A 27,691-nucleotide genomic window follows, 5' to 3' on the forward strand; every position below is an offset into this window, starting at 1 on the left:
CGTACCTCAGGTTAAGACAGAGGAGGCAGGCACACTGCTTTCGTACCAAGCAGTCAACCCCAATGCCTCCAGCAGTGGTTGTGACTCCACAGCCCTGCTTAGAGTGCACTCACAAGGCATCAATGACACACTTTCTCCAGTTTGTGGGGCAGCCACAACACCGTCAGTCACTCATCAGGCATGATGTTCCTGGCAGGTCTACTCAAGTGTCAGCTGATCTCCTCAGATGTAACAGAAAGTCAGAGAGGGTGGGGGAAGGCACAGAAGACACAGTCACTCACCCTGCTCCTGTGCTACCACTGCCGTTGCTTCTTGTCCTTTGTAGTTTTCTGGCCTCTGCTAGTTAGCCTCCTGGACTTGGTGGTAATCTTTGGTATACACTCTACTTGAGCTCCTTCTTTAATCATGGGGTTTCCACCCTATCGGCATCACTTTGTTTGCAACTTTGTTGCGATGTTTCCCCAATCACATCTTCTCCTTTTCCGGTTTCCACAGTGCTTAAAGTCCCAGTTTATCATCGCTGTAGCCTGGGGCTCTGTGCTGTTTCCATTGAGCTCTAATCGAATTATTTTCTTGATGGCTGGCCGGAGTCTGAGTGGAGTCTGGGCTGGGTCTGATGACCTCATCAGTGTTCCCGCCTCCTTGGCCATGTTTCCAGGACAACAGAAGGAGAAGCTAATGGAGGAGTGTGGGATTTTTAAAAAGGAATCAGCTTTGCTCTGAAGAGAGGCTCCCCCTCCCCCCGCCTTTCTCCTTTCCCCTGAAATTCCAGATGCACCTGCATTTCAGGAGCAAGCCTCATTGAGCACAATGGGAGTTACTTCTGAGGAGACGCTAATGGGTTTGTTGTGGGAAAGAGGGTAGTAAACGGAATCCAGCCCGCAATGTAACTTGCAGGATAGCTATTACAAAGCTGCCAAATACTTTCTTCCTAAGGCAATTCACTGGACCCTCACTTGGTCACTTAAATGCATTTAAGCAATTATGCTTTAATGTGTGCCACTTCAATTGCGGGGGAATTTCAGCCTCATCCACTGCAATGGGAGTTACTTCTGAGGACACAGTAATGGGCTTGTTGTGGGAAAGAGAACGAAACCAGCCCCCATTTTAATGCACAGGATCTCTATATGGAAGTTGTGAAGGAGTTACATCCTAAGGCAATGGACCCGAAGCCTCGAGATCACACTTAACTGCATTTAAGGAATGGGCTTTGATATGTGCTGTGTCAATTGAGGGGCTTCTCTGTCATTTCTGTGGTCATTGAGAGGGCAAGCCTCATTCAGCACAATGGAAGACACACACACACACACACACCCAGCTGTGTTCTAGTGCTTATTTTCAATGATGTTTTAAAAGTTGGTTCCTCGGCATCCTGCTCCAAAACAGCGATGAAACTTCTGGAAAACAGGGAGGGAAAGGGTTGGGTCACTGAGGTCAGAGCGACACATCCACAAAGGCTGGGCTACATGCCCCATGGGCAGGACTACGATACCAGACCCGGTGCGATTGTGGAAACAGGTCAGTAATGGAGCCGTCATAAGGTGGAAAAGTCGGACTATGAGCAGTCTCAGAAGAAGCGGTTGTTCAGCGATAAAATGCAGGGCTGGTGCTGAACGGCCATGATGTCATGGAAACACAGAGACCTCACCACGCAGCCAGGTTGGAGTAAATTGCTGGTGGAAACACAGCCATGGTTTTGGGGGGAAATCCAAGCATTCAGAAACTGACCCTCTTGCCTTTCCTCTTGAGAAACACTCAGAAGGTGACCAGATATAAAACAGGGCTCTTGTAACTTTGTGCAGAAGAGAGAATTTCAGAAGGTGCTTAAGAATGACATTTGCATGTAATGCAAAATGGGTTGGGGGCAGGGATTACAATCACTTTAGACAACAGGCTAAAAATTCAGAATGCGCTTAGTAGAATGATGATATAAGAGGATAAAATTAAATTAAATTTTAAAAGAACAAGTCAGCTTAAATTGTTACATATAGGCAAGAGCCTATACACACGTGTAACATGGGGGATAAATGGCTCAACAACCATGTTGCTGAGAAGGATTTTGAGCTTATGACATGTAACAAAATGAATATAAGCCCAGACCCAGCAAATTTGAGGGACCACAGCCTCTTATATGAGCCTTCTTTTAAAATTTTCCATGATTAAAAGCCTTCAAGGTGGCTTACAACAATATAAAGAATGAAAATATTGCATAAACCATAAAAAAGCATTGCAATTAAAACAGCCAAGAGCAATAAGCGGCATTAACACAGCTGTCCTGTCTTTAGAGGCCAATGTTTGACATACCCCCGCCCCCGGGGCTGTGGGGTGGAGGGGTGGCTCACAAGAAAGCCTTTTCAGTTGGTGCCTCCAGCTCTGCCTAGGGAGGTTCACCCCATGTGGAGGCATGCAAGAGCACTGATGAAACAGGTAAACCTCCTCTGGAAGAAAGCCCTCACCCAAAGAATTAGTGGAGATCTCCCCATCATACAGCTCAATGGGCCTGTTTCTAGGAAGAGTTTTGTACGAGACTCAAGGATTAGCCCAGATTGGCCTGGCTCTGCCTCTCCCTGCTGTGCTCTCTCTGGTCGCCCACTGTCTGTTTTCAGTGGGCTTGAAATGCAGCATTTGGTAGGGACAGGCTGTGCCAGCTGCATGAAAGGCACAAACTGTCCAAGGCCAGCATGTGCCACAGATGCTCCTCTGCAGCTGTCAGGCATGCAGGGACTTCAGAGGCAACACAGCCCAAAAAAGGGAGATAGTTGCGCAAGCCATGGAAGAGGAAACCATTGCAGAAAGCACCAAAAGGCACTGATAGGAGGGCAGTCTGCAAAGGGTTTTGATGCCAGTCTGTTCAGGGGAAACGTAAGTACTACTTACCCCTCCTGCCATCCTCCGGAGTGAGAGCTCCTCACTGATGACTGGTGGTAAGGAAGGTAGAAAGCATTTCCCCCTGAGATCTGCTTAGCTCAAAGTGTGGTTTTCCCCTTGCAAAGACATTTCTTCTTGCTGATTTGTTGTGATAAACTAAACAGGAGGTAAGCCTAAAAAGAAACACAGGAACAGAGCTTGAAAGGGAGGGAAATGCTGCCCCGAGTCAGGAGTCTCCAAATGAGAGGCTGGCTCAGGATTCTCTGCACAGACGGAACCAACAGGCACATGGAGATGGAGCCCAGTCGTCAAACAACTGCAATCAGCACAGACAGCTTTGAGCAGCAGGAGGATTAAAGCACAGGGTGTCTTTTGAGGAGTGGACAGTTCTGTAGTGGCAGCTGCTTGTATCAGGTTGAGGAATCTGCCACACTCAACAAACGTGATCCACCAACCTCCTGAGCCTTCTGTTACTAGAACGGAGGTTCTTACTACAGTTCTCTCCCACCTACCCCCAACTTTCTGTATAATCCCAAGTGCCTGGGCAGTGGCCTTTGATCCACACAACCTTAAGCAAAACAGAAAAATCTGAGCAAGCAAGCAAGCAGAGAACAGTCCAGCTGTTTGTGAACCCAAATTTACAGGCTCCTGCCATGAATCCCAGCATAAGGGGGGATACTTTTGAAAAAGGATAGGACTCAGAATGAAAATGATTTCCCTGTCCTGTGTAGAGAGGCAGCTGTGCATTCAGGCTTTCAGGAATGTGCTATTCTTGGTTTCAGCTGCAATCATGGCTCCTGTGGTCAGGACCAGACCTCCGCCTATGGAATGATACAGAGTCTTAAACCTGCAGAGGATGGCCAGTGAAATGAGACACTTAGAACTGTGTGCACAAAGGCCCAAACCAGCTGTTATATGGGAGATCAGTTAATCAGTCTTCCAACAGTTTTTGATTTGTTTTTAAACTGAAAAGCAGCATTGGAGGCTGAAATTGAGAGTGCAGGAACAGAAGAAGAAGGGCTGCTTAACCCTTTCCCTTCCAGCTGTTTATTCACTAAAAATATCTCTTCTCCTCCCAAGCCACTTTCCTACCTCAAAGTGAAAAGCAGAAGGACCCTTCAAGCCAGAACGTAGCTAGGAGGGAGGGGGGATTTTTTAACAAATAGCAAGAAGGGAAGGGGTTAAGTAACCCCTACCCCAACGTTCTTCTGTTCACGATATCAGCTTTTAAAGGTGCTTTTCATTACAAAGGATCATCGGTAGCCTGGATCTTGAACATCTCACATAACTTCTCATTTGGCCTGTCCAGAAAGATACCAGTATTATAGTCAGCAGAACCTGGCATATTCCCATGATGCAGGACATCCAGTGCTTGAAGAAACAAATATTCTAGGCAATTTGGTCTCATTCATAATATAAGATTCTTTCAGCCTTCAACCACCTGAGTCCTACAAGAACAGAAATGCATCTGCACCTTCAAGCACTACTATGAAAGGAATGGGCATCAGGATCCTTCTAAACTCATTTCCCAAATTTTCAGCTGCTACTTCTAGCCCTTTTACTTACGAGATATAACTGAATATGTGCAGGCTGTAACCAATGCAGTTGCTTAGTAAGAAGTAAACTTGCTCCTGCATGTCAGTGTTCTTCTGGACAATGAGTTCAAAGGCACTCACTGATTGACAGAGGGACAGTCAGTCCACACTAGGACTGCTGCAGAAACACTGCTCTTCCACAGTCATCTGAAAGAGCAATGATAATTGTGGCTCCATACAGCATTTAATATAACGCTATATCCTCATTAACATCGAGAAACAGCCATCCCTATGGCAGAGGCAAAATTGCAGCCTTACAGCAAAAGCCTAGACATGTTTGCTCAGCAGTAAGCCCCATTCAGTGTAATAGTACTTTTGCCCAGGAGAGTGTGCTAGAATCTCTGCCTTTAAAAAAATAGCCTTGTAGCTGTGCTTCTTTGCAGCAGTGAAAACGATGGTGGGGGTGAACATGGCACAACCCAAACCACCCAAGGATCCCCAGCCATTGGTGTCCCGGTCACTCCTTTCCAAAACAAGATGAAGAAAGCACCAGAAATGTTGGAGTGCACACAAACTGCCTCGCAGCAGCAGCACCTTATAGCAGCCAAGGGGAGGAGGCACTTGCTGCTGCTCATGCTGCTGTGCTGCTGACAGCCAGGTTGAGCCTCTGGGGCTTCCTGCTTTGCACCTGCAAAGCCTTCTCCAAAAGCCATTCCTTCCTGCAGCCACAATGCATCCTGCCTTTCTCTGCAAGCACCTCCTCGCCACACACCAGGAGCTATCAGAGGCCTTGGTGGTGAGAAAAGAGGTCATGAGGCAGAAGCAGGAAGAGCCTCAAAGAAGACAGGACCACCAGCCACACCAAGACTGATCTACACCTGAGCTGACTGCAGTGGTGTTGTATTCTTGCAACGACGACAAGAGGGATTTTCTGTGGTCTGAAAAAAGCCAAAAGAAATACTGGAAAAGCATTTATATGCCATGGGTTGACCTCCCCATAAAAAGTGAAGGAAGGATATCCATTCTGGACTTAACAGCTAGCATGGATCCAGCCAAACACTTGGCACTTATTTTTTAAAAACGTTTTGTTAACATTAAGGCTGCAGACCACAGTTCCTGAACTTGGTGGGGGGCTCACTTCTGAGTTCGTGTGCACAAGATCAAACTGCAAATGTTATTTTAATTTTCAACATATTAGCCTTCCTGAATTTAGGTTTTTGCTGTTTTGTACTAACTTATGATGCCAACCATCCCACATACACATACTTGTGTATTCTCAGGTAGGAACAATCACCGCAAAATCTGTGACTACATGCTTGGATTCCTACCTCAAAAATCACTCAATCACACTCCTTCCCCTGCTCTTAGTGGAATGCTATAGGAGACCGCTGGGCAGGACCAGGCTCTGGCAGGGCAACCCGCAGGGAGATGTGTGAAAGCTTCCCTTGCTGCCCTCAGCATGAGGCAGAGAGACATTAGAAAGAGGGCATTGCCATGGCATTACAGTTGGCATGGATGTAGGTTGATACAGCCACGTTGACAAGAGGCCAGGCAAAGGAGCAACTATCTGGCCATGTGACGTGGCTCCACTGAGAGAATCTCCCCCTCCCTGGCAGGGGTGGAGTAAGAAGGCTGTAGCCAGACCTGGGCCAGGAAAGGGGTAGGTGGCCCTCAGTCTCAGGTGCCTGAGGGGAGTGTGAGGCACCAGAGGTCAGGCCATAGTTACACCATGCCTGACCATGGAGAAGCAGGCCTCTGTGTGGTTAATCTGGAACTTCTGTTCTTTTTGAAGGGCCTGTGGTCTGGAGGGCTTAGTCATCACAGCAGGGGAAGCCTGAACAAGTGGCAAGGTTGTTTGAGCTGAACGAAGGGAAGTCTCTTGCTACTTCCCAGGACCTCTTAGTTTGTCATAAACTTACACTTTTCACACATACACACGTTTAACCACCATATGCATCAACCATGTTGCTACTGGCCCCTCCCCTTTGTGTTTCATAGTGGGATTATACAGTTTTGTTTTTTACGTTGGAACAGGCCGCTTGGGTGGTACATTCCTGGCGGGGTTGTATTATTTATTATGGCATGCCTGATGCCTCCAAAAAGACACCCTTGCAGACTGGGGGAGAGGCACCAGGCCTCCTCTCAAGAGACCTCTTCTTGGATGATGAGATTGTTCTACAGCTATATTGGTCAGGTTCAAAGCACTAGTGAGGGCAAAGGGGCTGGGCATGGTAGAGGCCTCCTAGAGCCCCAAAAGGTATGGATAAGGCAGCAGAGAAGGAGGCTGTTATTCACATGCTCAGGCCTCTATCCAATAGGATTCAAGCCTTGAAGGAGTGTAATGGCAACAAAAAGCTTGTGCTTCCACAGAGGTATACCCAAGTGATCCTGGGCAAGTAGACTACGGTGTTGTGGCTCTGACAGTACAGGTGAGCTGGGGGTTGGTATGCTATGGGCCTCTTCAGATCAGTGTAGTCATAGGTAGCAACTGAGTTCCCAGTATCAGGGCCAATAGGTACCCCTAGGAAGCTAAGTTTGGTACCAGTTGGGCAGGGCCCAGCACAACAAACAGCATCAACAAATCTCCCCTGCAAAGGCATGAAAGAAAACATGGCAGGCCACTAACACAGCAACACCACTTGACTGACTGCGGGGGCTACACAGAAGTGTGTTAACCCTTATAGCCATATATATCCATATGTATATAGGCATTGGGTGCATTGCACCTATGGACAGATGTCCATCCCATTTGGGGATCACCTACTACCTGCCACCAAATAAAAGATCTAGGGCTGAGTACATCCATGCTTGTGATCGCTATTTAGAGAGACCAAGGCCAAAGCAAAAACAGGGGAGGGATCCAGACCGTAGGTTAAGGTCTAATGCGAGCCAGTGGATCATAATTGTCTTTTACTACATGTATGGGGGTGGTGCTTCAAGGCTACCCAGATCTTGGTTCCTCCTCTGGGAGGGGCATATCAAATTTCTATTAGCTCCATGAAGGCACAGACATGTAAGTATAATTTCTTTAAGATTTATTAGGTCTTTGGACGACCCTGGTTGGAACCAATGTCGCCCTTGCAGCATTCTGCGGAGCCTCCATGGGATGCTATCTCAAACAGCTTTTTAAAAGGTTGAAAAACCTTTTCATCTCCTCCCTGGAATTAAAGGGGGGGCAAGGCAGCATCTGGATGAGATCTTGGAGAAAAGTACTCTCCGTGAGGCAGCGGGGGGGCTGGATTCCTAGACTACCCTCCCAGAGCTTAATCATCGCAAAAAGCTGTTTTGGAACTCCTATCTAATAGGAGAAAACAGGGCTGACGTGTTCCATTGTAATATATGGATTAAGAAATATCAACAACATCCGAGGGATGGTTTAAGAAATATCAACAATATTTGAGAATATTTGAGGACCTGCAAGATTTGTTTGAAAGAAACATGGCTACAGTGAGGAGAAAGAAAGGAACTGCATCACCACCCACTCCCCCCATACTTCATTTGGCAAAAGCTCCGAGAACTGAAGATACAGGGGAATTATTTACTCTGATAAAAACTTTATCTTCGCAATTTGCGGAGCAAGCTAAGAGGTTGGATTCAATTCAAAATTCCATCACTGCCCTGCAAGGGGCTGTGGATTTAATTAACACTTCTTGGCAAAAAATGGAGGCAAAGGTTAATGAGCTACAAGATAGGCTGACGACAAACGAAACTACGACACAAGCTTTTTTCAAAAATTTCTCTGTCAGAATTTCCCAACTGGAGGCCTTCATGCGCAGATCCAATGTACGTATTATTGGTATTAAAAATGTTCCTAGTGATGTAAATTTGCCTACCTTTGTAGACAAGCTTTTGCATGAGATACTCCCTGTGGCATCTGATTATTTACTTAAAGCATTTCGTGTGCCAAATGCTAAAGGGACTGGCTATATGATTATAGTCCAATTTGCAAGAATCTCCACAAAGAATTATATCCTGCATTTGGCAAGAGAGGGTGGAAGTCTTTTTTGGAAACAAGATAAAGTTATGTTATGTCCAGATTACATCAAAGAGGTGGCTGATAAAAGAAGGCAATTCATCAAGGCGAAAAATCTGGCAAAACAAATGAACTTACAATATCGCTTAAAATATCCTGCTACATTTTGCATTGTTTCTGAAGGTCAGATGAAGAAGTTCCTAAATCATGAAATGGCGGAGGCATGGCTGAACGTAAAAATGCATGAGATTTCTGTTCCAGCCCCATGAACTGGAATCTTTAAACAAGTTTGTTAACTGTCGATGTTTAGTCTGCATGATTCAGGCTAGGCCAGAGATAACTGATTATACATATATTCATTTGCTTTCTTTCATTTTTCTTAACTTTTTTATTTTTATTTAAATTCTCATTCTCTAAAATGGATATGATATGCTGTATTCAAATATATTGTTTGAGGGTGTATTGTGCACACTCATTTATAAATCTAGTATAAATTACTGATTGTTGTAAGGTTTCTTCCAAGCTTTATTATTACATAACATTATAATTTCATTATTATTATCATCATCATTACTATAAGACTACTTAGTAAGATTTTTGGTTGGTTAAACTGTTAAGCTTTATTATTACTATTATATTCTAACTTAAGGGCTAAAAATGCTAAATGCTAAAAACAACAGAGGGATGCTAAAAACAACAGAGGGATGCTAAAAACAACAAAAAGGCTTTCTTCAGCTACGTGCATAGTAAAAGGCAGAGGACAGAAATGGTTGTTCAGCTATTAAATAAGGATGGCAAAACGATAACAGATGGCAAAGAAAAGGCAGAGGTGCCCAATTCCTACTTTGGCTCAGTCTTCTCCCAAAAGAGGGTCTATGACCCCCCTGGCAAAGGCAAAGTACAGGCTAAAGGGGCAGGATTGCAGCTTGAGATCGATAGGCATATGATCTCAAGGAACACCTAATTACTTTGAATGAGTTCAAATCTCCAGGGCCAAATGAACTGCATCCTAGAGTAATAAAGGAACTGGCAGAAGAACTCTCAGAACCGCTGTCTATTCTCTTTGAGAAATCATGGAGGACGGGGGAAGTGCCAGATGACTGGAGGAGGGCTAATGTTGTCCCTATCTTCAAAAAGGGTAAAAAGGATGAACCTGGGAACTACAGACCAGTCAGTCTGACATCACTCCCTGGGAAATTTCTGGAGCAGATGATAAAGCAATCCATCTGGAAGCACCTTGAAAACAATGCCGTGATTACTCGAAGCCAACATGGATTTGTCAAAAACAAGTCCTGCCAGACAAATCTGATCTCATTTTTTGATCAAGTAACCTCCCTTGTAGACCGTGGGAATGCTGTAGACATCACATACCTCGACTTCAGCAAAGCTTTCGACAAAGTGCCCCATGATATCCTGATGAGCAAATTAGCTCAAAGTGGGCTAGATGAAACAACGATCCAGTGGATCCACAGTTGGCTACAGAATCAGACTCAAAGAGTGCTTATCAATGGGACCTTCTCCAACTGGGGAGAGCTAATGAGCCGGGTACCGCAGGGCTCAGTCCTGGGCCCAGTGCTCTTCAACATTTTTATTAAGGACTTGGAGGAGGAGGTGCAGGGAATGCTGATCAAATTTGCAGATGACACAAAATGGGGTGGGACAGCTAATACTTTGGAAGACAGAAACAAAATTCAAAGTGATCTGGATAGACTGGAGCGCTGGGCAAAAAACAACAGAATGACATTTAATAGGGATCAATGCCAAGTTCTGCACCTAGGAAAAAGAAACCAAATGCACAGTTACAAGATGGGGGATACGTGGCTCAACCACACTACAAGCGAGAAGGATCTTGGAACTGTTGTCGATCACAGGCTGAATATGAGCCAACAATGTGATGTGGCTGCAAAAAAGGCTAATGCTATTTGGGGCTGCATTAAGAGAAGCATAGCTTCAAAATCCCGGGAAGTATTAGTTCCCCTCTACCCAGCATTGGTTAGGCCTCATCTGGAGTACTGTGTCCAGTTCTGGGCACCACACTTTAAGAAGGATGCAGACAAACTGGAGAGGCTTCAGAGGAGGGCAACAAAGATGATCAGAGGACTGGAAACAAAGCCCTATGAAGAGAGACTGAAAGAACTGGGCATGTTTAGCCTTGAGAAGAGAAGACTGAGGGGAGATATGATAGCGCTCTTCAAGTACTTGAAAGGTTGTCACAGAGAAGAAGGCCAGGATCTCTTCTTGATCATCCCAGAGTGCAGGACACGGAATAATGGGCTCAAGTGACAGGAAGCCAGATTCCAGCTGAACATCAGGAAAAACTTCCTGACTGTTAGAGCAATACGACAATGGAAACAATTACCTAGGGAGGTGGTGGGCTCTCCCACACTGGAGGCATTCAAGACGAGGCTGGACAGCCATCTGTCAGGGATGCTCTGAGTTGGATTCCTGCATTAAGCAGGGAGTTGGACTCGATGGCCTTGTAGGCCCCTTCCAACCCTACTATTCTATGATTCATGATTCTATAAGGGCAATATATGGCTACTGGGAATGAATTGTAGGCCTGCTTCCTTGCTATAAGACTGATGATATGATATTGAATTGAAGGTTGATTATTAAATTGTAATATTGCTAATGTTATAAGTATAGTTTTTAAAATAGAATGGGATCTGAAGCCCGTTTGTATTGGAGTTTAAATTTAACCCTTTAAACAAGAAAAAGAAAAATTCCTTTTTTTCCTTTTCTTTTCCTTTCTTCTCCTTTTCGTTATTGTTGTGTCCTCCTAAGAATATTGTATTGTTGGGAAATTGTAGTTATTGATCAGGTTGCTGGTATTGTTTATTTCATTTATAAAGACAAAAATAAATAAAAAGTATTTAAAATAAGATTTATTAGGTCTTTGAAGTTACTTCACTGCTCAAAGGTAGGTTTCCAAGAAATTGTATCCTTCTCAGGGAAGGGAGCTTTGCCTTCTTTCTCTAGAGAGTCTTTCAGGGAAGACTAATTTCTGCTGACTGCTTTTGTGTCTTGGCCTTTTTTTGTGAGGTTTCAACCTCATGCTTCTCTTGGGGATAGTAAGTGATCCAAATGGTGCTACACTTGGGTCTCCATTCAGCTGCAGGACGTTTGTCACTGAATAATACTCCTTCCTCGAGACAAGCAGCTGAAAGGTATTGTAAGGCTAAGGGTTTCTGAAGCCTTCTCACTGGGAAATGCAAAGACTGAATCCTTACAATATTTGGGCAGAGGACAGCTAGATGAAAGAAGCACACATTTGTGAAATGTTCGTAGTATGTTTGTGAAACATGCTACAGGTCATGCCCTGGATTGAGGTGACTGGGTGCTCCAGAATTTCCCCAACCCACGTGAAGACTGTCCTCTTCAAAACCTGGCTATCTGCTGTTACCCATATCCTTTCTCCTTCCTCTCTGCTGCCAGTTCCTTCCACGTAGTTTAGCTGGCTGTCCATTCTTCTCCATATCTCGGTCAACCTTTTCTCCTTTGTCCCTGCCTCAGCATTTCACCTTTTATCTGCCACCCCTCCTTCCTCAGTCATCCACAGCTGGTGTGTCTTTCCCTGCTTGAGCTGGTCAGTGGCCTGTGATGATGTCAGATCCCAGCTGGTTACTTTCCCGGCAAGGAAGAGGGTAGCCCACACTGGTGAGCCTCGGAGGATCTGTCACACCAGGTAAGTTTCTCAAGCCAACATGATCCATAGGGAAACAGAAGTCCAGTGTCTACCAGAAGTACATTAGAACCTATTATTAGTATATTAACATTAATATGACATTAGTATATTATAATACATAAGCTAAGGTGCAGGTTTAGACCTCAGTTCAATTTTAAAAGATTAGTTTTTGGTTCTGTGGTGGAACCACCCCACGCTTTTATTTGGTTAAACACAGGGTTAAGGGTTTACTGCTTCTCCATACATTGGAGGTTGCCTGGTGGGTGGGAGAGAATGTATGGACCGGTGTGAGTGGCTGAGTGCCTGGGGCTGTGTGACTGGTCAGTGAGAATGCTGATGGGCGGGGGTGCGGGAGTGAGTTAGAGGGGGTACAAGAGGCAGTTTGACGATAGATGAGAGGGAGGGATTGGATCCCTTAGATAAAACATCTCCTGGGGACAGGGAGTGGCGGCTAGTGGTTTTAGGCCGTAGCTTAGCTTAGCTTAGGCTAAGAGGTAAACATATAAAATAACTAAGAAAAAGAACATATTCAAGACATCTTTTGAGGTTCAATCTTTATAGTAATCTAAATACGTTGTTTTGATTCTGTTACATTGAGTCTATACTTAAGTCCTCATCACACTATTTATACTTAACCTAGGCAGAAGTTAAAAAAGGGCACAAGTCACACACACAGTTATACCCTAGGGAAAAAGGAGTATAATAAAGGCAAAAACCTGAGGTGGGTGGGAACAATCTGCCTAGGCTGAAGCAAAGGTGAGCCCCTCCCGTTGTGAGGGACTGCAGGCTGGGTGAAGAGAGGAGGGGCTTTGGCACAGGTTCAGTTTTTAAAACTACAATGTCAGTTTAGAAAAGTTCCAGTTGAGGCAGGCTTACAGCAAGTCAGATGCTTGCATTCCCCAAAGGGGCTCAATGCCCAAATTATCTCAATCACCACCCCTTGTCCACTCCCCTGATAAAACATCTCCATTCCCAGGAAGCTTAACTGTCCAGACCTTCCTTTAGTGTTTCTTCGATTGTGCCAGTGGGCCTCAGTCTCACAGCTCTCTTCAGCCATGCTGTAGCCCTGGGGTGGGCAACCTTTTTCAGACTGCTCCTTTTTTGTTTAATATATAAGTGAATTATATTATTGTCCAACTATCTGACCAATCCAACTTCCCAATGTCTGTAGGAGTGCAGAAATTGAATATATTGCAGATGATATAGTTCTGCTATTCCAGACCCAAATTGGTATGAGAAGATCCTTGAAAGTGTCTGAGGAATTATGCACCAAGGATCAGGACTACATGAATTATTCTAAGACCAAGACTCCCCCAAACACAAATGGCTACTGGATGGGCACCAACTGGAACAGACTAATAAATTTAACTACTTAGTGGGTCTGATTTGCCCAAAATGGCTCATGGAATAATCACTGGTCAGCCGGTAAATTGAAAGCTCAAAAATCTATGTATTCAGTTCTATAATTTGCTGGAGTTAAGAGTCTTTGCTGCAACAGTTATGCCTCAGTTGACAATATGGGCCTGAGATTTGGGACATCTCTGAGCCAAATCATCTGGAGTCAATACTGAATAAATTAATGTGGATCCTACTGGGCCTACAACCAGGCACTTCTGCTGTTTACATTCAGGCAGAAAGAGGCCTAAAGCCAATATTATACTTTATCTTGAGGCTTTCTTTTATTTTATAAAACTGAAATATTCAGTAAATGAACTGGTGAAACAAATTGTAGCAGAGCAGATGAGTTTAGTCTCCAAAAACACCTGGATAAATAGTTACAAATTAATTCTGAGGAAATTTTGTTTCCACCCATTACAGCTGCTGATATTCAGCCTAGCTGGAAAATTGTTAAAGAGCAGCTTCAGGAATTATTTGCTATTCCAGACCTTAAAGCAATTGGGGCATCTAGATTTTCTAACAGCTTTCCCATTCTAAAAATCCATCATGGGAAAGATAAATATTTATCCAAGCTTACTTCACCCTTCTTCTGCAAGCTTTTATAGCCCTGCATTTTCAGACAATGAAAACCAATGTTTTGGAAGGGAGATACAAGAAAATCCCCAGAGAACAGCGCTTCTGTATCTGTCAATGGCAGATGGTTGAGGATGCCATACATTATATGCTATACTGTAAATTAACTGATACTCCAAGGAAAAAATGCCTGAAGGAAATTTAGAGTCAGTAGCCACTCATAGCGATATGGATAAAATCAAATACCTGCTGTCTAGCACGGTGAAGCCTGTTACGTTTAATGCAGCCAGATTAGCAGTGAAAGTCTCCCAACTCAGACAAGCCTATGAGGCTAATTTTTTGGTCTAAGGATTTTGCCTCTTGTGTATGATCTATGTAGTGTAAATGTTTGATTTGTTTGGCTCTAAATTTCCTTTTTGACTATAACCTGTAACTGGTTGGCTAATAAACGTGATTTGGATTACATCTGATGAATGACAGAGGCCTTGGTTGGAGAGTCCATCCTCTTGTTACCAGCTATGGAAGCAAGGGGCATAGGAAGGGAAGCTAGCTGTCAAAATGAGGCAGATGTTCAGGGTCCAATTGAGTCTAATATAATTCAATTATCTTTCACTAGTCATCGTCAGCTTTTTTGGAATCTGCATATAAATTCAAAGACAGGGAAATTTCTTTTAAATGGGGAAAGCCCATTTATAATATTGAGTTTCAGCTCAGATGAGAGAGACATGAAGTCTGTAAAAAGTACAGTCCATCAGAATAGTAATATCAACTCCTCAGTTATGAAACAACTTTATAGAAGGGAGTTACTGAGTGGGGCCCCTTTATTTGTCACATGGCCAGTCAAAGAAAGGAGGAAAGCTACCACTTTTAAGAATAATACTGCCGAAAAGAGTAATAACTGGGGTAAGCCTATTGCTTCCACAACTCAACCAGAAGATCATGCCCTTGATATGGATAGAGTAGAAACTAGCAATAAGGCAACACTTTCCCCTTTGGTAGAATCTCAATAGTTAGATCAACAAAGGATTGTGGAACAACCCCCTGGATTCACAAAGGAATGGTGGGAAGGAGCAGATGTAACTGAAGAAGGAGATGTCAACAGATCAGCTGGATGGGCTAATAAAATGTTGGATGAAGAATTTTAATGTTTTTTACAGGGTTACGATAATTTGTTTACAAGAAAAACAGCATTTGGAGAATGCCAATCTATATCTTACAGGATTTATAATTTATGATAAACCAGCTACTAAAACTCAGAAAGTGGGGAGGGAGAGGCAGGGGTGGCTTGATGCTGCTGCTATCTTTGAAGGCTACCCTGGAAAGGCTGGCATTAATAAACAGTCAGTACATTCAGACTTTGATGATTCACAATGGAAAGGGTAGAAGGTGCTGGAAACAATGTTTTACTAACTTCTCCTGTCTTGTGGTTGAAATTTTGTGTTAAGAGACCCTGGACTCCTGCTTGACTCAGCCACTGGATTGTGTGTGTATCTGATTGCCTAATTGTGTTTGATTGCTGCCTGTTTGACCACTCCTGCTTTGCTTGACTCCATATACTGGACTGATTGCCTGTGCTTTGATCCCTGTGCCTGTTAGCTTGATCACTTCTACCTTTACCTGAATTCTCTTGAACAGAACCCTGTCTGCTGGAACATTGGCCTGGTTTACTACATGACCCTGTGGTCAGCCCTATCACTAAGATTGTTATAGGGAACCCAGGACAGATTCTGGAAACTTCTTATTATGCTAACCTGGCACAGATTTTCTATTATGTGGAGATTTTAATGCTCATATAGGTTTGGGACTGAAATGTGAGTGTAGTTGAAATGTCTACCTATACGGAGGGTATCTTTCCCCTGTGCCATTGCTCAGTAGATGAGACTGTAAATTCCAGTAGTCATGAACTACCAAAGATTCATTAAAAACATCAGTTAATAGAAATTATTGTGATAAATCTGAGGGCTACTTCATATATTTGATCTCTAGGGATGGAAGTGTGGTGGACTGCTGTGTTTTTTTTATGGCTGCTATGTTATTGTCCCAGGCGGCAAACTTACAAACTGAAGACTACGTTGAGAATGATCCTTTGCAGATAATTCTGTATTTATCAAATGAGCAGTGCTTCTTGTATATTTTGAGAATAGGGTAAGTGAGACTCAAATGGTCTGTGTTTTTGGAACAAGAAATCAGTCAACTTCTATATAACTCATATTTGATCCAGCTTAGAGCCAAGCTTCTAAGTAATAATGGAGACATTAGAAATGCTTATGTTAGTATTATAAATAGTTTGAAGCCTCATCTGGTTCAAACCTTTAAACCTAGAAATAGCTATATTTTTGAGGCCTCCTGGTTTGATCAAGAGTGCAGGAAAGAAGGAAGGTGAGGGAAGAACTAGTTAGGTTTAAAAGGAAGGCAAGATATTTCAAATCCAAACAGAGTTTTGGCTGTTGCTGAGAAATGACATCTATACAATAACCTTCTAAAAGCAAAGAAACGAATATTCTAAGAGCGCAATCCTATGGCTGCTAGTCAGCAGCTAGATGGCCATAGGATAGGTCAGTTCCCTGGACCTCCACTCCCTCCTGCACTGCTTCGTAGGCAGCGCGGAACAGCCCTGTACTCCGCACTCCTCTTCCAAGTGCGGAGTGACAAAAACAGGGTGTTCCTGGAGGCATGCCAGGGAGGGGAGGGCAGAAGTGCTGTTGCAACGCTTCCTATGTGTTGGCCAGCGTCCACCCCCCTGCTCCGCCTTCCTGTAGCCAGACAGCCGAAATTGGCTGTCTAGCTGTGAATGCAGGGAGGCTGAAGTGCAGAGGGGACAATCCCCTCCATGCTTCTCCTGCTCTGCATTGGATAGGTGGTTGCCTCCGAGTTTGGAGGTGGCCGCCTATCCCGATAGGACTGCGCCCTAAGTATCTCCATGGCAAGACCTAGGTTTGCCCTGTTTCCAGTAAAAAGAACCCAAGTTTTGAGAGATGGTTTTATCAGGTCTCGGAGAAGTACAAATCATTCCTGAAGCCCAGGTTACATCTTCTCTGTGTGGTGATCATTTTCAAGCTATTTTTTGGTGAGTCAGGAGAAGAGAGGTCATATACAGAGGAGGATTTACAGTCTTTGAAGGATAGTCCAAAATGGGCCCCGTAACAGTTGAAGAAATCAAAAGATTGATTTCTCAGCTGACAAGTGCTGAAGCAAGGTCATGTTGCTGCCACAATTATGTAAAGCTAATTCAGATTGGTAGGCACCTATTCTAGCAATATTGTTCTCTTATATTAATCAGGTTAGATGTCCCTCGGATGGAAAAATAGTATTGTGTTCCCCATTTTCAAAAACAGGGATAAAACAAACCCCAGGAATTACAGACCCATTACTTTATTGGATATTAGTTCTAAACTTTATTCCAGATTCTTAAAGAACAGATTACTAGATTGGGCTGAGACTAGCCAGTTTTTAGAAGGGATTTGGTATGGTAGGTCAATGTTTTATCTTGCAGCATCTAGTTCAGGTCAATTCACTCATCTTTGAATTTTGCTGATCTTTCAGGAGCATTCGGTTTGGTAAACAGGACCAAGTTATAGAATAAACTGCAGAACATAAATATTGACTTATTCTAATCCAAGAGGTTTATACCCATATCAGTATGCACGTATCCTCTTACTCTCTGGGCACTTCAAGAAGGAAGAGTACACCTCTTAGAGAAGTAAGACAAAATAAGTGTTTAGTAGCACTCCTCTCATTCAGTTTTTACATTAATAATATAGCACATAGTCCTATGGACTCTGCCCTCACTGCTTGGATGCTCCTGAACTTCCGAGATTCCTATGCCCTGCCAGGCTAAAGACAAGAGGGCAAGAGGAGCAGCGGAGGGGCTCTTTGCCACCCCATCCTCTGATCTCCTATATTTTCACTGGACGGGCTTTTCAGCCCATCTAGCGAGGGTGCTTTGGAGGGGGAGGGAAGGAGGCTAGAGGAGGCCCAGGATAAATTGTATCAGGGCCTCTCTAGTCTCCTCCATTCCTTGCCCACCGGAACGCCCCCCCTTCCCCCCTCTTGGAGGTCAATTTCCTCCTAGCACTCCCGCTGTTCAACTTTGTGCTGAAGTGAGGCTACCATTAATTTTTATCTGAGTGAACAAGGCAACTTTTTTTCTTTGAAAAGATTGATTCATATGCCTCACCACTATTTGGCTAAACCTTGCTGTGTAGAACAGAAAAACAGGGGTGTTTGGGCTTTTTCCTGTTTTGAAAGACTGGCTCACTGTTCTCTCTCATTGGTTTCCTTTTATTTAAGTGAATCTAATGTTAAAATTACAGATTGGTTATAATCACAGAATGCTGGAAAAAAGATATGGAAACCATTCAACAAACAAGCTTAATAGGTGATATCATCTTTATAAAGGTGAACAATTTTTCTCATTATTTTAATTTCTTGACTCACGCTGACTGAAAGGAGGCAATTACAGAATTATATTTTCAGACCATGCCTTCTTCATATTTGGATGGGATGTATGCAAATGTTCCTATATTTCAGCATCTTTGTGTATGTGGGCCTCCACAAATAGAGAACATTATTCATTATATAGTCTTCTGTGAATTGTACTCTGGTCCCAGGAAAAGACTTCTTGCACCTTTGTGGGGAAGAAAGTCTGACAGAACTTTGGCTGGTTAAGGGTGAAATCAGAGGCGACCGACTATCCTATTCAGGGCAGCTGGAGCATAGAGGGGACCATCTCCTCCACACTCCGGCTGTCCTGCATTTCTGGCTAGTCAGGTGGTTTTGCCTCTCTTGGTGTGGCTTCGAGGAGAAGGAAAAGGGTTTGGAGACCAGATAAGAAGCTGAGTAAAGCAGCTTCTGTGGTCTCCTCCCCTTCCCCGCCCCCAGGACCGCCCCCTTTCCCCCATCTCTGCACTCCATTTCCGAATGTGGAGATGTAGCCAGTGGGGAGAGAACAGCGCTGGCTACAAGGGGGAGGGGGCAGGGGGCACGGTTTCTGGGAACCTAGGTCAGAGCCCGGGCTCCAACCTCGATTCCCAGAAACTGAACAATCCTATGGTCCTCTAGACCATGTCGAGTGGCCATAGGAATGCTCCCTAAATGTGTAAACTACTTGTAGATACAGATCTTTATGTAGCCAGTTGCTGTGGCTGCTAAAAAGTTTAGAGCAAAAGCCCTAAAAACTCTTGCTGTAGGTTGTATACTTGATTAATTGATTTGATTGGCTTATTCAGTCTTTTTTTGCAACTGTGACTGTCTTTTTTTTAATTGTAAGAACCTATGGTTATATAAAATAAAACTGACTACTTGGAAGTAAGTCCCACTGTGTTCAATGGGGCTTACTCTCACATAAGTTTGCAAAGGATTGCAGCCTTCATTATCCTATGAATATCAGCCTTCATTATGTTCATTAACATGACACTGGTTAATCTTAGGAAACAATGTATTTCTAAAAGCAGAAAATTTTCTATAGAAAATTATCATATTTTGAGCACTTTTTTGTGGAAAAATTTCCACCCCACATTACTGACAGAAACTACACATGGAAACTGCCATCTTAAGACATTTCATCCTGTGTGAGATAGGGTGGGGATTGTCTCTTATAAGACATGTGTACATTACCTAAAAACAAAGAAAACATGTCATGAGCATGCTCAGTTATATCAAATTATCTAAGAAGGGACAGGATTCTGAGAAAGCTGCAATCCTCTCACTTACCAGGGAGTAAGTCCCATTGAACTCAATGGGATTTACTTCTCAGTAGACATAAAGCTGCATTCTCTCCACCCATCCAATTGCAACATTCCCAAAGATCAGGGAACAATTTCTCTATCCGGAACCCAATGGCATCAAAGGCAAACCAGGGAATTCTCTACAAAAATGACAGCATTGCACTACATCTGACAAGTTAATCTTTTGTCAAAAGGGATACTGAATTATCTGAACATTCCCATCCCACCCTGAGAACAGCTTCACAGATGCAGTGTTGTCTTTTTATAGCTGAAAAAAATAATTTCAACTGATCTTGATGCCCCTGCCTTTTGGCCGCTTCCAAACACAATCCAAGAAAATAGGAAACCCCACAAGGATGTCAAAAAGCAAGGGAGTAAGAGGTGTTTTATTCAACAAAAATAAAAAACTGCATTTTGGACAATGTGTAGGTGTGACCAAATTTGATAATGTTTGCGCTTCAAACTCCTATGCCTACATGTGATCCAAGACACATTGGAACAGTTTATTTTTGTGGAATAAGACACCTCTTTTGCTAGCTTTTTCCTTCCAAACACAGCAACTACAGTTCAGTATTCTTGCTCATTACAAGTGGGTTCTGAAACAAAAAGTAAGATGTGAATTTAAGTGAGGTAGGTGGCTACCAGGAAGAGGTCCTTTTCTGCTGTGGCCCCTCAGCTGTGGAATGAGCTCCCTAGAGAAGTTTGCCTGGCGCCTACGTTCTCTTTCTGGTGCCAGGTGAAGACCTTTTTATTCAGATATTTTAGCATTTTAGCTTAATTTTTTAGCTCTGGTGTTTTAAATCTGTATTTTAAATCTCTGCACTGCTGCGAGGTTTTATTCTGGATTGTGAATTGTTGGATTGTGGATTTAAGCTTTTATATTTTGTTACATGCTGCATTCTGTGGTTTTAATTTTTGTGAACCACACAGAGAGCTTCGGCTATTGGGCAGTATAGAAATGAAATAAAATAAATGTGAACATAGCCAACTGTACTTAAGGTGAGGGTGCTTCCAGATACAGTTTTTATGGCACCATTCTCCGCCCCCATTCATGGAATTTTATGGGGAGTCCAGATGGCATCATCTGGAGGCCCCGTATAACCCTCCTGTGATTTCCCACCTCTTCTATCATTTTTCTTACCGCAGAAAATCCATTAACAGAACAGCTGCGCAGTAGCTTCTAATGGGTAGCACCAGGCGCCCTCCATCTGGAAGTGCCCTAAATGTTATCAGTGGGAAACATTATGGGGAAATGCTTTTTCCTAGGATGTCTTACAGCCTGAGAACACAGTTAGCAAGCAAGGAGGGTCCAGCCCCTCTGCCCTCACCTCCTGAAAATTTCCTGGGGAAACCCTCGGCAAATCCATTTCAAATTCTTCCCAGGCACAAACAAGGCAGAAAAATCCAGGGCCAAACACCATTCAATCTACACCATCCAGATTACAGTGCATGGTAAATAAATAGTACCAAATGCCTCACTCAAAGCAAGTTTTCAAATGCTTGCCCATCCCCTTGCTACCCCCCTCCCCAGTTTTATCCAAATGCCTCTCCTGGCCCTACAGGTCGATAGCCTGCCCTGGTGGTCCTCCCTTTCTTTCATCCTCACCAGATCTTACAAGGATGCCCGACAACGCCGGCCTCCCACCCACCGACCCCGCGCCCCCGCAAGGTGTCATCGGACAAGGATCCACAGTGCGGTGGCTCCCAAGGTTCGCTTTCTGATCCGGGACCCGCCGCCTCCTTGGGCTGCTGACTCGCTGATCGCCCAGGCCTCAGGCAGCGCCCAGTCACACGTGCGCGGATGGTGACAGAGACCCGGCCCTCACCGACCTCCTCCCGCAGCGTCCTGTTCTTGCCGGTTCCATGCGCCACCCAGCAAGGGCCCGCGCTCCTCCGCCGGCTCCCTCAGCCCTCCCTCCTCTCACCTCGGTCTCGGCCCAGTGCTTCAGACAGCCGACGCGACTCGGCGTGGCTCGGGACCGCTTCGGGGAGGGTCCAGCCGCCCGGGCCCCGCCCCGCCAGCCGGCTGGCCTGGCCCCTCCCCGCCTCCCCGCCCGCCCGGCCGCCTCCTGGCACCAGGCCTGCATCCCCGCCTGGGAGCATCCTCTGTGCTGCCGCCGCGCCCTCCTTTGCCCGCAGCTTCTCGAGGCCCGGCGAGCATCGCACTGGCAGGCGCATAAGTAGGCGCCCTAAGCCACAAGCATGTCCTCAAGCCGCGGCCCTCGGCTTTGGACGCGGCGCGGTGCAGCGGGCTTGCTCCCCGCAACAAGAAAGCCCTGGCTGGCGCGCAGTGTGGCATCAGCCCGCTCCCCAGAGGCTGGCCCTCCCCGGCCCCAGGGCCTGGCAGGGGTTTGACCCCTGGGTCCTTCGGAATTTGTCATGGCAGCCCGTGGGAAGTTGCTGTGGGAAGAGGATGAGCCCGGGAGGGAGGCAGAGGGCCACGGTGCTTTTTCTTCCTCCTCATGTGCTGGCGTGCCGTCCCGCCGCCATGCCGCCATTTTGAGCATGCCAAACTGCCACAGACTTGAGTCAGACCACTGGTCTGTCTAGCTTAGTATTGGTCCTAGCGGAGGAGCCTTTCCTGGTGTTGCTACCTGAGATTATCGAGCTGCAGGTGGTGAGGGCGGGATCTGGGGCTTTCGCTTGACGCATAGGACTCACGGGCTGTACCAGTCAGCTATGGCCAGAGCAAGAGGACAAGCACAGTGCCCGGGTAGGCTTGTCCCCGCCTCCTCCAGGCGGTCTGCGGCTACCTTTGCACATGGAAGTGTATGCGGGGGAGAGTTGTTAAAACTCCCCTGCTGGCGCTCAAAAGAGTGGACGAAAGATCTGCATCCCTTGCAGCCATCTAGTGGATAGTTCTGTTAGGCAAGGCAGTGTGTTCAGAGCTTGGCTAATATAAGCATAATAAGCTGTATAAACCCATACATTTCCCTGCAATATTTATTTATTTACATCATTTTTATCCAGCTCTTCAGCCAAAAAAGGCATTCAGAGTAGGTTACGTCGATTAATAATATGACGGTCCCTGCCCTCAGGCTTACCATCTAAAAGGCATAACACCAGAGGAAAAAGGACTGGGAGGGAGGAGGAAAAAAAGAGGGAGCAAAACTGAGGCACCAGTGGTTGTTTCAAAGATATATATATATATATATATATAATTTTATTTTTTAAAGGAAAACAACAAACACACAATACACATACACAAAAATATCTCTTAAGATTGTAAAATATCTACCTTTGGCTCCCCTTACACAACAAATGCTTATTATTATTATTATTATTATTATTATCTACTTCTTATCTTAGTTGTATATCATACATTGAGTTCACAGACACTATCTCATTTCTCTCCTAATTTTTAACTAAAAAAAAGAACTAACCATCTCAAAGTTCAAAATCCACATACATAGATATCATTTTTCTCTGTTTCTTGTACAAATTCTATAAAAGGTTTCCAATCTAACGTAAATTTAGTTGTTGATCCTTCTTTAATTATAATAGTAAGTTTTGCCATCTCTGCCAGTTCCATCATTTTCATGATCCACTCGCTCACCGTTTGTATTGTTTCATTCTTCCACTTTTGTGCATACAATAACCTTGCAGCCATTGTCATGTAGAGAAAGAGCGTTTCCCCCCCTTCTCTTTTATGTGTTTATCTGTTAGACCCAATAAAAAGTTTCTGGCTTTAATTCTATAGTAGTCTTTATTATTCTTTGAGCTAAGGACTGTATTTGTTTCTAAAATATTTTAGCTTTTTTCAAGTCCACCATAAATGATAAAATGTTCCATCTTGATCTTCAGTTTCAAAGTTCTTATATATGTTCTTTTTGGCAGGGAAGGGCAAAAACAAGCTCCGTGCACCTGTCCCTTCGCTTGCTGATATATAGGGCTAAGCTGGGCTCCCCCTTGCTGTGATGTTTATCCTGGGATAATTACTTTCCAGTTTATCACATGGAAAATGTATTGCAGACCTAGCATTTACTAAAGCACATGCACAGTCCAATAAGATAATAGAGACAAAAGGGGAGATGTCTTGAGAGAAGGCCATGTTCTATCAGTAGTGCATCCTTTATTGGGGGCAAGGGGGACCTTACTGTCCTATTTCAAATATCCTATTTGAAGGCACGTTTTAGCTTAGTTCATTTATTTATATCCCAAAGTACAGTCAAGGTGGCTTATAACAGATAAAATAAAAACATAATACAAAAGCAGCATCAAAATGGAGAAATGGCAGCAGATTAACATATTTCAAGAAAGCAGCAGTTCTAAAAAGCTCATTGGAACATCATAGTCTTCCCTGCCTCTCTAAAAGCAAGCAGTGATGGAGCCAGGTGGAGTGTTCCAGAGAGGCTATTCCATCATCCAGGCACCAAGTGGGAAAGGCTCTGTTCTTCATGGACACTCACCACACTCCATGGACAAGGGAGCACAGAGAGAGGCTTCAGTGGTGGAACAGAGTTCTCAGGCAGGTTCTTATGGAAGGGGCATTTCTTGAGATACCCTGGTCCCAAGCCACATATGGCTTTCAAGGTCAAAACCAGCATCTTGCGTTGAGCTCAAAAGCAGATGGATATCCAGTTAAGCTGATACAAGATTGGCATAAGGTGCTCATGTGTGTTGTTGTGACTAAGATCCAGCTGTTCCTAGTTTAAGCTAATTATCTGCCTCCCTTTCAATCCGATTTTGGAACAGAAACTCTCCTCGTGATCCTAGTGTATGATTTGTGCGAGGAGATAGGGGATGGTTCCAGATTAGGCTTCTATCATGAAATCACTCTGCCTAATTCACAGAACTGTATGGATGGTCTGGACAACATCTTCCACTTATAAGCCTCCTGTGTTTCCCCACTGCTGCTTCCTTTTTCTTCTTATCACAGAAAATCCATTAAGGAGGAAAGGTTGGAATAGCTGTGCAGTGTCTTCTGCTTGATAGGGTTCAGTACCTTCCATCTGGAAGCACCCAGAGCCAGTGTGTCAGTTTTCTTGGATCTCTCAGCAGCATTCTATACCATTCACTATGGCATCTTCCTGGGCTGTCTTGTGGGGATGGGATGAGATGGCACTGTATTTAGGGAGCTCCAGTCTCCCAGAAGACCTGCTACCCCATGGCCATTGATTTATGGAGTGCTGCAGAGTTCTAGCTTGTCCCCCATATTTTGAACACCTACATCTTCATTACATAATGCTGTCCAGAGATTTGGGCTGAGTTGTCAGTGGTATGCTGATAACACCCTGTTCTATCTCTCTTGTGCCTAGGGAGGAAGCCTGTCAATACTGATGGACTAGACATGGATGAACAAACTGAAGTTTAATCCATATAAGACAGAAGTACTGTAGGATAATAGATCAGCTGATCTGAGAATAGGTGTATAGCATGTTTTGCATGAAGTTGCAGTTCCACTGAAGTTACAAGTTTGCAGCCTGGGGCTGCTCCGTGATCAGGTGCTGCTTTGAGATACTCAGGTGGTGTCAGTGACTACAAGTGCCTCTTACTTGCTTCAGTTGTTGTGCTAGCTCTGCCCTTACCTGGAGAAATTCGACCCAACCACGGTCATTCATGCTGTAGTAACCTCCAGACTGGACTATTGTAACGCACTCTAAATGGATCTGCCCTTGAAAAGTGTCTGTAAAGTTAAACTGGTATCCGCAAAGTTCAAATGAACAAATTACTGGGCCCAGATGGTATACACCTGAGAGTTCTTAAAGAACTCAAATGTAAAATTGCTAAATTTCTTAAGAAAGTATGTAACACATCCCTTTGGTCAGCCTCAGTACCAGAGGAATGAAAAACAGCTAATGTAAACCCATTAAAAAAAAAAAAAAAAGCATCCAGAGGGATCCAGGAAACTACTCTAGGGAGATCAGAATGTTCAGGGTGACCTTGAGTTGGAAAATGAAATTAGGGAAGCCTCCAAATCAGGAATTGTTGTAATAATGGGTGGCTTCAGTTACCCCCACATTGACTGGATAAATGCATATTCCCGTCATAGCAAAGAGGTTACATTTCTCGATGCCCTAAACCAGTGGTCTCCAAACATTTTTGATCGCACCCCCTATCAGTAAAAAAATTTGGAGCATGCACCCCCAATATATGTATATTTATTTATAAATTATATACATGTGCTACGGTACTAATATGTTATATACATTATAAAGCATACACAAAAAATAGAAATGAAAAAAGGATGAGATAAAGATGACAGACAATATTTTAAAAATAATTTTATTTATTAACAGTACAAAACCCCTTTTTCTCTCACTAATTTTTTTGTATTAATAACATTTTTAGTGAGAGCAATTTGATTGAATATGCATCATTATTTTTGAAAATCTTGGTTTAGCACTTTGATACAGCGATTTGAAATTCTGGTTCTAAGCTCAGTTTATTTCGTTTTAATGGCTGTCATAGCTGAAAAGGACACCTCACAAAGATAAGTAGATCCAAATGGAAGAAGTACATCTTTGGCTGTGCCTGCTAAATGATAAGACTCATTTTTCAGTCCCATCCACCAATTATGCCAAGGTTTCTGTTGAAATTCAGCGAGTAAATTTCCATCTCCCCTGATGTCAATCTGTTGTTCTTGCAAACTAATCAGAAGGTGTTGTATTTTTATATTTTTAACAAATGGGTTCAAAACCCACTGAAACTCTTCATTTTGAAGATTTTTAAACAGGTTAAAAAATCAGTTTCCAAGTTTTTAAAGTGTGCTGATATGAGAGGTTTTATGGGCGACACATGTACATTGTTTTCAGCAACAAAATCACATACCGATGGAAGTATTTCCAAATAACCATTTTCAAAATGCTCTCTCCATAGTAAGAGTTTCTTTAGAAAAAACAATTACTTTCTCACTCATTTTTAAAATGTCACATTTACCTTGAAGGGACAGATGAAGTGTGTTTATTTTTTCAAAAATATCTGCTAGGTAGCATACTACTGACAGCCACTTGTCATTACAGAAAAGGTCAGGAAATTTGGAAAAAATTGGAACAAATTTGCTCTCCTTCGGCAGGATGTCAGCTGCTCCAGTGCCACGGCCGAGCAAGGAACTGCCTCTTCTTCTGCCGTGCCTGGCAGAGACTGGCGCAGTTGGTCCCAGTGGCTGAGGCAGAGGCAGGATAGGACTGGAGCCAAGTGAGAAATACCTTGGAGCTTCCCTCTTGGCTCCAGTCCCATCCTGCTGCCACCATCATTGCACATAATGGCAGCTTGTCAGGACAGCATAAGGCTGCTCAATTATCAGGCACCCTGTGCACCCTAATGGATCATCTTGTGCACCCCACTTTGGAGACCACTGCCCTAAGCGACTGTGCCCTCGAACAGTTGGCTATGGAACCGAACAGAGGGGAGGCAACCCTGGATTTAATCCTAAGTGGTGTTGCCCAGGACCTAGTGCAAGATGTAAATGTTGTTGAACCAATTGGAAACAGTGACCACAGTGCTATCAGATTTAGTATATATTTAAGTGGAAAATTGCCAAGGAAGTCCAAAACAGTCACATTTGACTTCAAAGAGGAAACTACCCTAAATGAGGGAACTGGTGAAAAGGAAATTGAAAGGAGGAATCAAGAGGGTTAAATCCCTTCAAAATGCTTGGATGTTACTCAAAACTAGGGTTGTGCACTGCTTCAGCCTGATTCGAAGCAGGCCACTTCGGGCCCCTTTGGAGGTGAAGTGGAGAGGGCACGAAGCGGGTCAGAGGCACTCCGAAGCACTTCCGAGCTTAGGCGCCCTGGCCCAGCCGCTCTGGAGCCTCCAGCTCCTTACCTGAGCTGCCCATCACCGTCATTGTCACTGCCGCCGCCACCATTGCCCCCGTTACCTCCATTGCCACTGACTCCGCTGCCACCTTCACTGCTGCCACTGTCAGCTCCTCAGGCCTGGGTGTGCACCAGCTCTTGTTGCAGGGAGTCACCATTTTTAAAATGGC

At 44.2% G+C, this 27,691-nt stretch overlaps 1 long non-coding RNA gene across 1 annotated transcript; it reads right to left on the reverse strand.

The window, feature by feature from the left end:
- Positions 1-281: 281 nt before the first annotated feature.
- On the reverse strand, positions 282-21,705 carry LOC146347637 (uncharacterized). The gene is made up of 4 exons (XR_014790349.1): positions 21,589-21,705; positions 2,878-3,041; positions 1,315-1,397; positions 282-675 (listed from the first exon to the last, which is right to left on the reverse strand). It is a non-coding gene; the product is annotated as an uncharacterized LOC146347637 (long non-coding RNA).
- Between the last annotated feature and the right edge of the window lie 5,986 nt (positions 21,706-27,691).

This window comes from Heloderma suspectum, chromosome 4, assembly GCF_057233095.1.
Source record: "Heloderma suspectum isolate Gila_16-S chromosome 4, 16-S_ref, whole genome shotgun sequence".
NCBI classification, from domain to species: domain Eukaryota; kingdom Metazoa; phylum Chordata; class Lepidosauria; order Squamata; family Helodermatidae; genus Heloderma; species Heloderma suspectum.